This window comes from Fukomys damarensis, unplaced genomic scaffold, assembly GCF_012274545.1.
Source record: "Fukomys damarensis isolate Sample0158 unplaced genomic scaffold, DMR_v1.0_HiC HiC_scaffold_38, whole genome shotgun sequence".
Lineage (NCBI taxonomy): Eukaryota > Metazoa > Chordata > Mammalia > Rodentia > Bathyergidae > Fukomys > Fukomys damarensis.
Genome location: NW_022900950.1, coordinates 56,044,256 through 56,056,654, shown reverse-complemented (window position 1 = coordinate 56,056,654; position 12,399 = coordinate 56,044,256). Strand labels below are relative to the sequence as shown.

Here is a 12,399-nt window from a genome sequence, read left to right as displayed (position 1 = left end):
TGTGCGCACACACACACACACACACACACACACACACACACAAATACACAGAATTTAAGCTCAAAGGAGCATAGATCTAGCTCCAAGTTCTGCCCATATACTAGATTCAGACTTAAGAAATTTATTTCACTTTCTATAAAATGAGATAGTGATAGAAAATATTCCATGTAGAAATAGATAATATATATAAATAAGATATATTAGAGGCCATCGAAATTGCAGAGAGATACCTGTTCCTTTCTATATGTGCAGTTATGTCCTGACTATAAGATTGAAGCAGCACAGGTGAAAAAGCTAAAGGAAATTTTAAAGTATGTTATCATGTTATATTTTTACCCTCAAGGAATTTTCACTTAAGGCAAGAATTACAGTTATTCATTCAGGAAAGGATAATTCATGGAGGTTATACTAAGATGTCCAGAAAATTTAAAGGCGGATTTTTTATCTGAAATTAAATTAATAAAATTGCTGCCAAATGGATAAAAATGTGTCATGGGTTAAAAGGTTCATGCTAACAATCATCCACAAATGCAAACTTGAAGAAGTTTAGGAAACTCATCTCCAAACCAGCACATAGGACGTAAACCGTGCCTATGGAAATATAGACAGATGTCTGGCAAAGTTCCTCAACATTTTGACTGTTAACAAGTTCAAAAATTTAAATGTTATTCTGTACATTTCTGTAAAAACACAACTCCAGGCCACACATTTGTGTTCTCTGAACAAAAGTTAATAATAGATATATGAGGGCCAGGGATTTAGCTCAGTGGTACCGCCACCAGCCTGGCAAGTGCAAGGTTCTGAGTTCAATCCTGGATGAAAAAAAATAAAAACAAAACATTGATATGTGACCTGAAAGAGGTTTAAATTAACCAGGTCCCTAGCACTTGTATAGATCCTGTTATTTGATATCCTACAGATAAAATTGTCAACCAGTATAATACTTTCCTTTCCTCATTGATATTTTATTTTGACAAGTCGAGACTGAGTCAAGAGGAACTAGATTTAGTTTCCCTCCTAGCCCTTAACACGGTCTTGAGCATTTGTAAATATTTGAGTGTGTTGTAAATCTGATGTACCAAACACTCTTCATACAGATTAGATTACTTTCCTTTTTCATGTTATTCAGAAAAAATATTCTGGGAATTAAGGATCCGCAGAATATAATTAGTAATCAAACCAATCCATTAATTTTTATTTATTTTCATTCCCTCCCTTCTCTTTTTTACTCCATTCTTCCTCCCTCCTTTCTTGTCTTTCTCAAAAGTTAGGATCCACACAGTCTTGGACATGGCTCTTCCACATAAAAACAACCTATAGAGAAACAGAAGAGAGTAACTTTTCGTAAGACGAACAGCAAACCATCTCAGAAAGGCTGAAATATCGACCATGAAAGATTTTAATTACACTGATATTGATTAGGATAAAGGCAGTTTAATTATAGAGAAAAGTTCTGTCCTCCTGCCACATTGTTTTCTGTTTCTGAGAGGTTCCTGGGATAGTCTTTTAATGGGAGAAGTTTTTTAGTGACTTTTTTTTTAGTTCCTGGAACTTTTCCTAAAAATTTAGCCAAGTATGATAAATCAGACTGAAGCTTGGGAGCGTCTCAAATCTAGTTATCAACTTATTATTTGATTTGAAATGCTCAAGAGTGTATGCTGTTTATGACAAGAAACAATGCCAACATTTTTTACTTAGGGAAAGAAGGTTTTGAAAAGATGCAAAGTGCCTCCAGGAATGTTGATTGGAATTCTGTAAGGTATGAGAAACTTAGCATGGGTAAGTAAGGAATTGAGCATTTAGAAAACAATTGGAAAGGCTAGCATTGAAATTCAGCTGAGACAAGCAGCAATCACAGAACTGAATTTGGAGTGAAAGAGTTGACTATGAATCAAAATATAAAATTGCTTACTAAAAGACAGTGGTTATGGCTAGAGAGGGGCTTTAAAAATTACCTTATCCATAACACAGGCTACCATAAAATACCACAAATGTCGCACTGATCACACATTTATACAAATGTCACTTTTGTAAAGAGGTAAATAGGTCATTATTATTATTATTAAATTGTTATTACATTGTATTATTAAAGACATAAATACATTGTTTCTGATTAAATACTTCTTTATATGAAGTTTATTTAGGCAAGATAGTAAATGTAAATATAATATATGTATAAACTATAAATACAATAAATGTGAAGACTTGAATTTTTAAATACATTAGCTTTTAAAGAAATTTTCATAAATACAAGTAACAAACAACATTACAAGAAAAATTTTAACTTTATTGATTGGACTATATGTAATATTTGGAAAAAATTGGAATGACTTTGTTATATTGGCATTACAGCACTATCATTTGTAGGAGAAACTTTTCACTACATGAAATATATATGTATTGATTATATATGTATCAAAAGGCAATGATATAAAACAGTTACAGAGCAATAATACATGACAAAATAGAAGGAAAAACATAAAATATTTTAATATATAAATCCTTCCTTTTTAATTTTTCTATACTTTTTTATCACTTTGGTTTATATTGCTTCCTTTAGCTCTTTAATCATTTAAGCATATGCATCTTTAATATTCACTATAAGTTCTCCAAGTCCTTGGTAGACCACTGCTAACTCTTCACAGTAGACTGTTTCCTTCTGTGATTTGTAAATTTTATTGTTTCATTGTTTATTTGTTTTTCAACTCTGGGAGTTCTGTTTAGCCTGGGTTTTAGACTTGCTACACCAAAGTGATGCATTTATTTCTATAAGAGGATTCACGGGTTTTACTTGTATGGAATAATATTTATAATTAATTTCTTGGCTTGGCAATGTCTATATCATGCCAAAACATAAATGTGGTCACACAATCAAACATGGTAAAACTGTGGGCTTTGATTGCTTATGGGAGAATATCCCCGTCTCCACAGTTTTAGGCAGAGCACACTGAATTTCTGAACTGGCAGCATTTCCCAAGCCCACTTTTATATGTGAATCTTAAATCCAGCTCTCCACTTCACACAAGCCAAAGCTCCATTTTCTTTTCTCTACATTCGTACCCAAACTCACTTGATATTAGTTAGATTCCAATTAGAAAGTATTTTGGAGTAACTTTATTTGTGGCAATTAGCACTAAAATTATTGATTTAGAATAGGAAAATAGCTTTTTAATATGTGGGAATATTGTTTGCCCATTAAAATTCTAAAAATATAAGTCAATTATTTCCATGATGATTTTAGTCACAAGTAAATAATGAGAAAGTATTCACAGTACAATGTGTGGGAGCAAATATTCAAAGCAAACAAGCCAATGTCCCAAAGACTAAATATTGCAAAATGTTACCACAGATGCACAACATAAAAAGAAAAAATTTGGATTCTATTAAGATGTTTATCAAATCTGGTCATGCATTCTACTTAATATCCACAATCCTTTTTTACTTAAAATTATAAACTGTAATTTAGAGAAAGAATGATAGCACATCAGATACATAAGAGATTAAGATAAATGGAGACTCTGGACAAGCAACCTAGAACAGCAAGCTAAGAATTATGTCTTACATATTGAAGAGGTATATTAAAATGCAGCATGAACCCCAAGGAGTGACTGTCAGAAAGCTGAGTGCTAAATGGAACACCTTGTTTAATTGATGTATGACTTTCGGTTAGTCACTGAATTCTCAAGAATATCGCGTTCCTCTCTTAAATGAAAAAAAGAACATGTCCCACCCCAAGTAATATTTTGTGATCATAAAGCCCAGTGACAGTAGAGCAGTTAGAGTAAAAATAAATGTAAGTATTTTAAAATTCATATAAGATAATTCATAACTGAAGCTGGTATGCTGACCTCAAGGAAGAAAGCATGAATAATATGGGAACTTATGTTACAGGCTTCTGAGAATTGTCTCTAAATATCTTTTTATCGAAGTAATAACAACAATAATTTAGAGTAAGAGTGTATAAAAGGCCAGCAAAAAATTATTTAACATCATTATTAGGTGAATACCTAAATTGTCGACCAAGAAGTGTTTTGGGGTCCTGTTGGAGTGCAGGTTACTGCACACAAACATGCAGTCAGAACAATGAAAAATCCCACTGAAGCTTAAATAAGAGCAGGGCAGCCTCCATTCTACAGACCTTCCAAACCATGCACAGATCCACACACTCATACACACACACACCAACACACAAAGTCAGCAGCAGAGACCAAGGTTTGAAATTCTGAAATAAAATTAGGGAAAAGGGATAATGAAAATGGTGTTTCCTTCCTCTCAGATAAAAAGTTTAGAGGAGAAGATCCAGTGTATACTTAATGTGTTTTTCAAAAAAGTAATATGTAATACAAGAAAAAAATCTACCAGAACGAGTAAGAATTGACTTTAGAAATCTAAAAGGATTTTGCCAAGAAGAAATAGTGAATACATTTCTAGATATTAGTAAAAAATTTTGAGTGTCATTTTATAAAAAAAAGCTAGCGATATTAAAAGTTTAAAAAAAACTAAGCAATAAGTAGCAAGACATAAAAAATAGGGTACAAGTAGAAGAAAGTATAAGCTTTCCTCATCTTACACTGGGTAAATAGCAGTTTTACCATTTATAATTAGATAAACAGATTCACACGTTTTTCACTAAAAGCTAATAATAAATAGATGAAGAGAAGGTGAATGCCTTCCAAATCACTAGGGACAAAAAAGGAAACAAATATCACCAAAGAAAATTGAAAGCATAACAATAAAAAATGGCAAAATAGCAAGAAAATATAAGAATCGCATCATATTATTCTCCTATTAGAACTTAGGAAATAAAAGAATGGCAGTATTATGTTTTACATCCATTTGTTCATATCAAATTTCTGTTTGTACGAAAGTTCCCAACTCCTTCCAGCAAAGCCAGATGCCTGGGGAGATTATCACCTTACATTTAACTCCACTGAGTAGCTCCAGGTCTATCTGATTTTCCTTAACAATAATTAGTTTAGTAATGGTCAAGTGACCACTTCTGACCAATGAGATATAACAGGAAATCTAGTGAGAAGCTTCTGGGAAATCATCTTCCCTATGACACAAGTATGTAAAATTATCTCTCCTTTTCCTTGTGATGTTGTAGTGCCTGAAAGCAATGTCTGGAATTGCATTGACTGTTTGAAATCTTTGTCGCTGTCACTGATGCCCCCACAGAACCTGACATTCTGAAGCCACCATTTCACCATCTTGTAGCTATTGTGTAGTTATACTCACCCAAAACAACCTAAATGACACAGTTCTTAGTAGCTGCTATTTACAAACAAACATATTAACACTCGGAAGCTTGATAACTTAGCTATGTATGGCACATGGTAATTGGCAAAATCAGGGTGTGTCTCCAGATGTACCTCATTCTGAAGTTGTCTTCTCCAATACACCTATTGCCTCTAGCCAAGATGATGATTCGGCTCACATCATTTTATATATTTATAAAGCTTTATTAATTTCAATCCACTATTTATTCTGCTGCCTTATGGTATAGAATGTCCTAGTTATTGCATTTGGTTAAGAATAGAGCTAATCGCTATTTTTGTCTTTTCTCAATCATCTTTTTATGCTTTCTTTCGCTATACAATTGGCAAGACTCGGGTTAAATGCTTTCTAAGTGAGTGAATGAATGAATGACGGGACATACACAGCTCCCTATTCTAGCATTATCGAAATTTCTAAAGGCTATATTAACATTGTTATGCCCTCCTAATCTTTGCAGCAGAAACACTTTATTCTCTTACTGTACTTGCATTCTGCCTTGTGTGAAATTGTGCACACCTGCTTTTCTCCTAGTCCAAAAGTTCCTCAAATTTGGGATCTTTGTTATCTCTAGCGATGCCCCCACGATACCTTGCAGAGTGCTTTTACCTGGATAAAAGCATATGAAACATATGAATTAATTTAGATAGATCTTTTCAACAAAGGGAGAGATTTGAAATAGTTTGCATATGAAATCTGACATGTTTAAAATAAAAGATAGATTATAAGACATAACAAGACAGATGTTCCTCAAATAGGAAGAGGATAAAGACATGAAAGGAGGAGGAAAGAAAGGAAGGTAAAGGGATGAAAAAAGGAATTAAGTTGAGTTATGTACATGTACCAACTCCACACCAGGAATGTAAACATGGACTGCAAACATATACTAATAAACAATTCTTTTAAAAACAATGGCATCTTTGAAATCTGTTGGGATTTTCTGAGCTCTACTCATCACAGAGCAGCTCCCCTGCACTTGTTGATTTGGTGTCTTCATAAGCTTTTCAGGATTTCTATAGGGCTTAGCACCTGCACTTCAGTATGTGATACTTGTTTGCAAACAACTTTATACAGTTTGCTGACTGCTTAACAAGTATAAGTCTAACATTCTCAAAAACACATCAAGTCTAGAAGGAGAAATTTGAATACATGATCTCTGGCTAATTCTTTCCTTAGGTGTCTTTTTCTCAAGATGTGCTCCACACGATGTCTGCACAGTACAGTTCTGATTGTGATGAGAATACCTTTGTGAGAATGACACCAAATGTACATGATGGATTCCCAGATCATTGAGGCATTTTTAAAGAGGAAGCAATGTTTATGCAGTTACATCTTGACATTTTAATGCCTCACAAATGTCACTCTGAAGTGATAGAAATTATGAAACAGAAATGAGGGTGAGATATGTCTAGTTTGGCTTATTGTTTGAGTGTGATGATAAATATATCTTTTATCCCTCCATCACACTCAAATGTTTGACACAATTAAACATTATTGAAAATTTGTACCACTTCAGGTGACAACATCAGGGGTTTAGAGAACACGGGCAAAGCATAAGCATTTATTGAATTAGCCAAAACTTTAATGCCAAATGAATAGCCATTTTTTATTAGAAAAGAGTGGTTGACACATGTACAGTATGGATTCATCACAGCAGCAACATTCTAATTATAGGCTGTGAAGAGTTCTAATTGAAATAAGATTAATGAAGAGTCATGCCAACCTCCTACAATACTACGATCTGTGTGAACACTTCGTTCCTATGAGTCATTTTCTTCTCTCCAAAATAACTCAGATTAAACAGTGACTTCCAAACTAATGGCAACATTATCATCTAGATTTATTTTTTATGTCTTGCATCGTGTTCCAGAATATAGCACGCAGAGCAGGACTCATCTTGTGCCATCAGCTAATGTTGTTAAATGTCAAGCATTTAATAAAGTTAAAGGGCAGAAAAGTTTTAAACAATTTAATCTGCTTTGAAACCATTCCTTGAGAAGGCGCAGGAAAACTCATTGTTTCACTGAGTACGGTAAAGGGAGAAATGTTCTTACCAGGTCCTGAAAACATAGTTCATGTCCTTAGAAATCTAAATCTCATTTTGTATTATATATGTGTGTGTGTGGGCATGTTATATATGTATATATATGTGTGTGTGTGTGTGTGTGTGTGTGTGTATTAATGTTAGCTTGTACATATGTGTGTATTTAGGAAATGTGGGCTTAACATAGTAGAAATATATTTTGTAAATTCAAGTGTTTACAAGCCAGTGCACAGTTTCTAATAAAAGTTGTCTGTATGTCCCAGTTGTCTAAATAAGCGCTTTTATATTGACCAATGGATTAGGAAACTACATAGGCCTGCCAACTCTGCATGCTGAGAGAGAGAATCTCACTGGTAATCTTTCAATATCCTTCAGGGAAAGCATCCTCTCAGCTTGCCTCTTGTATTCTGCCATTAGATTTGGCAGACAAGATGATGCATCTCTTCTTCCATTGCCTTGATCTCCTCTTCACTATGTTGTGAGGGGACATAGAACAATTTTTTAGAAACTGAGGAGGAAACAAAAGTTTGGAATGCCATTTATAATGAAGACAAAATTGAATTTTCTAAGAAAGGATGCCAGATGGGTTGGCAATGTCAAATATCGAGTGTTTACTGAGATTCCCCTCTAAGATATACATCAGCACAGACTAGCGTGGATATGTGTGGTTAAATTTAAGTCATCACACATCTCTTTGTTTTCAGGACATACATATGATTGATGTCGTTCTTAACTATTTTAAAATAGAAATTTGACAAGAAAAGGCTTATTTTAATGAACTGTGTATCATGACCAAGGCATTGGTGATTGACTACCCTTCTGCTCCAGGAGAAAATTTCAAAGGAAAAAATATATGTATACATGGAATTATTTTTAAAACTTCTAGAGCAAGGTGACATGAACCTGAGAAATTGTTTCTTCTGATCTCTTAGGTTTTAATGACTAGCTAGCAGCATTCAATTACAAACTGATCGTTAAGAAGAAACCTAATAACCTAATTGCTATTAGCAGACAGGTAAACAACTCATATTGACATTAAAAAGTGCATGGAGGGCCATTTTATGGTTTCAAGTAAAATGTAGGTTTTCCTAAGGAAAACTAATACCACTATTTTTATAAAACTATGCTATGCCTCCTCTTCATATACATCGGAATATGGGAATAGCTACAGACTATCATACCTCATTTTTTAAAATTCAGTGCAAGTAAATCTATGAAATCAGTCATTCTCACTATGCAGGAATTATGTACCTGCCATCATTTAGGATTTCAAAAACATAAACCACCATTGGTCAAATGTTTACTTTGAGCAAAGGTGTTCAAAGAAATTGTTCTTAAAATATGTACTGAAATATCTAAAGAACATATGTATTAATATACATATTCATCCATAATTCTTTAGTCACCCAAAATATAGCAATATAAAATGTGACCAATAAGATAAATTTGACTTAAGATTTTTTTAACTGAACTACACACACACACACACACACACACACACACACATACATATTTATTTAAAAAGAAAGGTAAAAATATTTACTGAGGAAATAAGAATTTAATATAATGAAAGATTTTATATTTGTTTCAATGTAGTGTCAAATTCTTACCTTCTTTAAAAGACTCATTTAACCCATTTTTGTAACTTTGACTAAAATGTCAAAATTACTCCTCACCTTGTGCATTCTCCCAAGATGATCCCGTGTCACCTTGATCAGTTCCTCACTTAGAGTTGAAAAACACAAACACATCCACGAAATGATCAAACATCTTCCAGAAAGTTTTTCTGCTATATGTAGAAGAGTTAGTGTGAGTTTTAACTTGCAAGGAGTATCTTATCCTAACAATTATGAGGACCTGTGGTAAAACAGAAGAGAGAGCTATTAGAGTAAGAACTTTTTGAAAGCACACATTAACTCCGTGTTGTTGATGAGCAGGAGGCAGAATAGACACATCCAGAGTTTCACTAATACTTTAAGATTTCTGTGGTATCCTTTTGTAATTGTAAACATTCAAAAATGAACCTTAGTGAAGAAAATGTAGATACTAAATTCTTTTATCAAAATCATAATCAGATTTGAAAAAATTAATTTCTACCTGGAAATAATTTTAATATACACTTATAAGGATTTAAAAGGTTCTAAAAGAAACCTTGTCAATGCCTTCTCAAAGGGAATCCTAGGAGAGTGATAGGGGGATTTGAATAGATCAAAGTGTGCTATCTGCATGTACAAATCTGCCAAAATGAAACTCATTAATCTGTAAAGCCGATACAAAAAAGATTGGGGAAAAACTTTTCGGGTGTCACAACCAACCATCTCAGGTAGAATTCTATTAATTTTGTCCTTGATATTGATGTCTTGACCCAGAGGGAAGGGAGAGGACCAGGTGACATTCCCCCTAAACATCATTTTAGAGACATTGGTATCTTCCCCTCGCCTACCAGTTACCTCTTTGTAGCATTTAATATGCCCGTGTTTAAGACAATATAAAATAATCATGTTCTTTCTGGTCTTCAGTGTAAGTCCTCGCCACTTTGCAAATTTATTTTCTCTTGGTTTCCTCTTTGGAGACAGAGAACAGCTGGTTGCCATCTTCCAAATGCTGTAACAATCCCTCACGTATTTGAAGATAGTAATTAAGTCAGCCTCTCAGCCTTCTCTTTTCCAGAAACACAAATTCCTTTTAAACACAAATTATCAAAAAATTGCCACAGCAGTGAATGTAAAATTGTTATTACACAGACTTTCTCTGTCAACTCCTTTTGTTTCTGTAAATACTCCTCCAAAAGAAAAGGAAGAATACTGCTTTGATGAATTTGAGTTCCAGCTGTGTGGCCTTATCCTCTTTCATACATAATATCACCAGGGAACTTGGGTTCCCCGTTAACCTCCCACGAACACTTTGCATTTCTCAGGTAAAATTATGTGACTTTTACCTCCCAGTCACTTTTCACTCTACCTCCACCCCCTCACATTCTAAAAGGAGAAAACACTGAGGCGCGGGTTCTTAAGCAGCCTCAAGAGCACAGCCCCAACTATTACTTGAACCAAATGTACCATTCTCAGCTGAGTGAGATCTTCTCATAGAGTATTAGGATGGCAATAAAATTTTATAACAACCCAAGTTCTCTTTTAACACTCATCGAGTAGAAATGTGTTAGAAAAACTCAGACTTTACTGGCCATATGATCCTAGGTAAGGCACTAATCTACACTTTCTTCATCTGCACTATGGGCATAATAATTACCCATAGAGTTGTATTAAACTCATGAAATACTGTCTTACTTACCATAGCGCCTGAAAAAAATTCTTCTCTGGCACCCAGGTGGCATTTTCATTCCTCCGTGCAGTGTTCCTCATGAAAGTACAACGAATTAATGAATCCATGCTCCTGGGTCATGTTTTCGCATTTAAGGAGGAGCTCTCTGGAATTTTAGCACAACAAAAAGAGTGACTCTCATGATAAGCCTTCCAAATAGCAATTCAAACTTGTAAGGACAATGTTTTAAGGAAATGTTTTTATTCCACGCATAGGGCAAGCCTCCACAGCTGTGTGATTTCACTTCCTATGTGAAGTGTAAACATGCTCATTTAGAGACAAGTATCCTCAATCTCAGTGATTCTGAGTAGTTTATAACAGGTTTTTTTTTCCTCTGAAATACAAATTATATATTTTTGCATTGTATTATTTCCCACTGCTAAAAAGAGGATAACCCTAATCTTGGGAAGATTTGACATGACACTTTACCTGCAGCATATATCTAGAATATTAATGCAACAACCCTTTACTTCATTTTGCTTTGAATAAAGTAAGACAGTTACTCTTCATGAGAACAGACTATTTCACATTTGAAAAAGTTGAATTTTCTTATATGGATATAATTTAGCTATTCGTATTTGTTCTCTCTTGTTTTTCTTCTTTCTTGGGAAAAGAACTCCATCCTCTGTGAAGAGATTAATAAATAATTATTTGAGAGGCCAGGGATTTAGCTCAGTGGTGCTTCTGCCTGCTGCACAAGTGCAAGGTTCTGAGTTCAATCCCTGGTACTGAAAAATAAGAATGATAATTTTAAAATAATTATTTGATAATATTTTTGCATCAACTTGGCCCAAGTTAATGGATGACTCTCAGAATTTCACTAGTCTAGGATTTGTTAGCTTCCGGCTGCCCCTGGATAAAGATTGATGGCCACTCCAATGATAACTTCAATAACTATAAAACTATGAAGAAGTTGATGAAGAGATCTCATGTAGAAAACAGTTATCATTTCTATTTTAAAAAAGAGAGAGGAAAATTAATTTTCTAAGCAGGCAAGCTAAATGGATTGATCAACTACCAGACAAAACACTTTGATTTAGAAATACTATTTCTAAAGTAAGTATCTAAAATTTCAAATACTAAAAGTCATTACTTACCTAGAACTCTTGTCTTTTTGTCTTTAAAAATGCAAGGAGTGTGTGCACGTATGACATATAGGAAATGTGGGAACTATGAAGATATTGCACATATTTAAATATTCTCCCTTTTTAAATGTCAATTTTAGTTAAACTGCTACTAGCAACTTTTCCATTTTTAACAAGAAATGCTAGTAGCTTTTAAACAAGTTGTGTTTTGCTTATGAAGTAATCCACCTCAAAATGTCCATTTTGGGCCATCAACCTAAAAATAAACTGCTGAAATAAATGAACAATAATGAGTATAAAAATCTTGACATCAATTAATAAACTAGACGCATTTTACCTAAGTACTTTGGTGGTGTTTTCCTACTCTCTTTGGCAATAGGTATTTCATTAAAAGAGGGAAGTAAAAGGACATCTATTTCACTTAAAATTTGCTAATCAACATACCACAGAATCTCACTTTCTAGAGTTCTATAATTCTGTTTGTAGTTCAGTCTGAGTCACCTCTTCCTTTGCATCTTCAGAACTGTGTGCAGGAAGCAGATGACTAGTGTTATGGTTTGCATCTAAAATGGCCCCCCGTTCTCATGTGTTTCAGAGGTGATTGGATCATAGGGTCTCTGAACTCAGTGGATGCACCCATTGATGAGTTCAATACCTGATTGTGCCGTGAACAGG

General features: G+C 34.0%; 1 long non-coding RNA gene across 1 annotated transcript in view; it reads right to left on the bottom strand.

Moving 5' to 3' along the window:
• Nucleotides 1-10,740, bottom strand: part of LOC117284616 — a 13,636-nt gene extending 2,896 nt beyond the window's left edge. Inside the window, exons 1-2 of the long non-coding RNA XR_004515706.1 lie at nucleotides 10,610-10,740; nucleotides 8,995-9,175 (exon numbers count right to left, since the gene is read on the bottom strand). This is a non-coding gene — a long non-coding RNA (uncharacterized LOC117284616). The remainder of the gene's footprint in view (nucleotides 1-8,994; nucleotides 9,176-10,609) is intronic.
• Nucleotides 10,741-12,399: the final 1,659 nt, after the last annotated feature.